This window comes from Coenobita brevimanus, chromosome 62 (genome assembly GCF_032717465.1).
Source record: "Coenobita brevimanus isolate Jiangsu-jjx chromosome 62, ASM3271746v2, whole genome shotgun sequence".
Taxonomy (NCBI): Eukaryota; Metazoa; Arthropoda; class Malacostraca; order Decapoda; family Coenobitidae; genus Coenobita; species Coenobita brevimanus.
Window position 1 is genome coordinate 2433247 of NC_137015.1, and position 4465 is coordinate 2437711.

Sequence of the window (4465 nt, forward strand, 5' to 3'; positions counted from 1 at the left end):
TTAATTTTTTCGCTTGTTTTCGACTTTTTTTCCACACCACCCCTAAGGTAAAAGTCTATAGGTGCTTTTCTTTTTTCTTTTTTTAAATAGCTTCCATGGCGGGAGACTGACCGAGTATGACCCACTCACGCAGGGCTGTCCCTCGTGTCACCACCTGACAACGTCTCAAAGGCAACGCTGACAAGTCTTATGAGATTTATACTATACTACAGCTTTTTTATTGAATTACATCTATACAGAGTGTTTAAAATTCATTTATAAGTAGTTACTAGCTTAAAATAGGAGAGTGAGAGAGAGAGAGAGAGAGGTGAGCACAAATAATTACACGTGTGTCGGCGGCGATGTGACAGCAGAGCTAACAGTGCGAGGTCCCAAAGCGTCCCACCCAAACTGCCTTCATAAAATAGAACGACTATAGTGAATATCTGAATGAAGCTGATGCCTTGACATTGATCTTGAGTGCAGAGTGGCAGAAGGGGGAGGGAGAGGGGAAGAGGGAAAGGGTGAGGGGAAGGGGAGTGGGAGAGGGTGAGGGGAAGAATAATAGAGAGGGAGCAGCTGGGACGAGGGAGGGGAAGGTGTACGAAGAGAAGATTGAGGAAGACGGTGATGAGTAAGGATGAGTGTGTGCGTGAGAGTGAGTGTGAAGGTGAAGGTGAAGGAGAGTGAGAGTACAAGGAGTCAGAGAGACGATGTGAAGGGTGAAAGTGAGAGGGAGGGATGAGGGAGAGAAAGAGGTGAAGGGAGAGGGACAATGAGATGGTGAAGATGATGAGGGTGAAAGGAGGGAGACGGAGGAGGAAGTGCTGGGATATGATGATGAGGAGGAGGAGGGAGAGTGCGAAATAGAGGAGTGAAAGGGCAAAGGTGAGAGGGAGACGCAGGGAAATGAGTAGGAAGAAGACGATGAAGGCAAATTTGAAATAATGAATGAAGGGGTAGGAAGAGTGAGTTTCAGGGTAAGAGAGAGAGTGTAGTTGGGGAAGTTGAGGAGATTTAGGGTGATGATGAAGGAATGCGCGATGTTCAGACTTAGGATGAAGGGAAGGAGAGTTCAAGAGTGAGGGAGAAAGACAGGGTGATGATTGAGGGAGAGAATTGGAGAAGGTGAGGAAGAAAGTAGGTGAGATTAAAGAGACGTGTGCGAAGGTGAGACTGAAGATTGAAAAGAGGGAGAGTGTAAGAGTGAGGGAGAGGAACAGGAAAATGATAGAGGGGTGATAAGAGAGGAAGCTAATAGAGGGAGAGAATTGGAGATGAGGGAGAAATTAAGGGTGATGGAGATGGAATGGACGAGTGTGAGACAATGACGAGAGAGAGAGAGAGAGAGAGAGAGGGTAAGATACGGAGGGGAACAGGGAGAGAGTAAGGCAGGCAGGAAAAAGGTGAAGGAGAACTCGAGGGTGAAAATAAAGGAATGTGCGAGGGTGAAATTCAAGATGAGGGATAAGGGAGAGTGTATGAGTGAGGGAGGTGGACAGGGTGAGGGTGTGGGTGGGGGTGAGGGGAGAGTGTGGGTGTGGGTGTGGGTGAGGGTGGGGGTGTAGGAAGTGGTGAGAGCCGCCTCATCTCTCTTGCCTAACTCCCGGGGTTTCCTGATTGCTGGCCTGCGTGTGTGTGTGTGTGTGTGTGTGTGTTTATATGTTTGTGTGTGGGCGGGTAGTTTTTGTTTGAGTGTGACCAGGTATGTTTGGGTCTTACATTGTGTAGGTGTTTGTGTGTCTTTGTCCAGGTTATGTGTGTGAGCATGTGTTGTTTTTTCTAAGTGTAGATGTCTTTTTGTGTGTGTGTGTGTGTGTGTGTGTGTAGGAAAAGGTGAGTGCCGGGAGTGTATGTACAGTTACGTGTGTGTCATTCTTTGCGTAGGTGTTTGTGTTCTGTGTCCTGGTGTGTGTGTGTGTGTGTGTGTGTGTGTGTGTGTGTGTGTGTGTGTGTGTGTGTTTCAAGGTCTCCTCGTATGATATATTGCCTGGGTAATATAACGATGAGTGTGCAAATGTGATTGTCTGCCCGTATGTGGTGATGTGTGTGTGTTTAACTGTGTGTGTCAGTGTAATTGTGAGCACCCTTACATGATATTTAACACTTAAGAGATTGTTTAGGTGTGTGTGTGTGTGTGTGTGTGTGTGTGTGTGTGTGTGTGTGTGTGTGTGTGTGTGTGTGTGTGTTTCCCAATCCTGCGTGTCGTCAGTACCGCTCACTGTCAAGTCTTCGCGGAACGTAACATTTCTCCACCAGCGATTGACTCCCACAACGGTATCCAGATCTCGAAATTTCGTTGGGTAAAGAAGCTCCCTAACACCTCTTCCTTAGCCACTTATTTTTGCATATGAATGGTTAATATCCTCTTTTACGTTAATTCTGCAGAGTATGGCGATGTGTGAAGGATTTATGTAACTCAAAGGAGGACAGTCAGGTGTAATAGAATAAATAGCTTAGGAAAAGGTGTTACGGAGCGAGAATACGGGTCCAGGTGTTACTCAATCCCCGGGTTTCGTCTTAAAGTGTAATTAGGGTAGTATGTTCAGTGTATTAATCCCTTCAGGACGAGGACGCAGTATTGGTCTTATTCTCGGTTCCACCGGATGTCTTCCTTCACCTTAAGAAAGATCACTTGTACTTCTTATTTATATATTTATTTATTCATTTAGTTATTTATTTGCCAGTTTATTTATTTACATATTTATTTGATTATTTATTTATTCATTTGCTTATTAACTTACTTGTTTATTTATTTGCTTATTCATTGGTTTATTTATTTATTTGTTTATTTATTTTGCTTATTTACTTGCTTAATTATTTGTTTATTTACTTATCTTATCGTTTCCACCCTCACATGCATTCATTTAATTTACGAGACCATTCGTGTTTATTTTCCCTTGCTTACTCAACGTGCTTTCATACAGTTGAGTTCACTACTGAAGAGGTTAATGAAGACTGTAGCTAAGCGTTGTTCGAAAAGTCTATCTAAGGTTGTATTAATCGTCTCTCTCTCTCTCTCTCTCTGTCTCACACACACACACACCGCTCGCTGGTGCAGTACACCGCTCGCTGGTGCAGTGGTAACGTTCTCGTTTACCAACTGGTGGACGGGAGTTCGCGCCTCGCTCAGGTTGCGAAAAGTTTCACTGACGAAGTGGGTGGTTACTGTCCCCCTTGAGCAAGGGGACGGGTGTGTGCGTGTGTGAAGGTCACAGCCTTGCCCTTAGATCGGACTATATGAGCTCTCAGCTCCCTTCCGGGAGGGTAAAAGCTGACCATCACGACCATCAAGTGATCCTGACCGACCCGGTGAATTACACACACACACACACATATGGGTGTATTATAGATGAAGCCTCTTGTTACGGAAATCAGTATAAATGGATGCTGTTTTTTTTTTTTTTTTCTGTATCCTATTCTGGGCATGGAGTAAACATCCCGTTCCCTAAGGCCCTGTGTTCCATACGTCTGTGCATGTCACCACTTCAGCACTAATTCCCACCATCCTTGCTGAACATAAGCTAGGGCTGTCTTATACAGGACTGGTGTGTTGGTATGAGAGGGGATATTTTTATGACATGTCGGTGGGTCTTGCAGCTTATTTCTCGTAGTTCAGCGGCAGAAAAAGGCAATACTGTACATCCCTTTCCTAGCACTTCTTCGTGACAGGCATCATATTCTGGTGCTAATCTATTGTTGTAACTCAATAAGGCTGTACTAACGAACTTCAAATAAAACTTTTCCACTCCCCCAGGCTAGGCTCGAACTCGTGTCCTTTCAAACGACATCCCACTTGTTGTTACGGTAATAGGTGCTGGTTCGTGTGTTATGGATGTTTCTAAGTAGCGTCAAGGCCAATTAGACCTGTACACACCTGGGATTCCCGACTTTGTGAAGCGAGATACCGGCTTCGTGGAAAAGTCCTATATTCCTGTCGCTTAAAGAAGCTCCCTTACACCTTTCCCTAAGCGATTCATTTTGCTTATTTCAACCTTACTCCTATTCTCTGCACATAAGTCCTTCCAATATCGCCAGCTCCCTGACATCTTTTCCGAAGTGATTCATTTTGCTTATTCAAACCTTACTCCTATTCTCTGTACATAAGTCCTTCCAATATCGCCTTACACATTTTCCTAAGCGATTCATTTTGCTTATTCAAACCTTACTCCTATTCTCTGTACATAAGTCCTTCCAGTGTCGCCATCTCTACATAAACAACGTACAAAACGATATTAACAGCCGTATCCAAAAATAAATCGCCAAGGAAGCTCCCTAACACTTCCTCCTAAGCGATTTATTAGGCTTATTACTCCATACTATTCTCTCCTGTGTCCTTTAAGTAATTCAAATGTCCCCATACTCAAATAGCATACTGATATTAACCAACCGTATCCAAAAATAAATCGCTAAGGAAGAGGTGCTAGGGAGCTTCCTTAACCGACGAGAATGGGGACGAGAGAGAGAGTGAGAGAGAGAGGGGGTG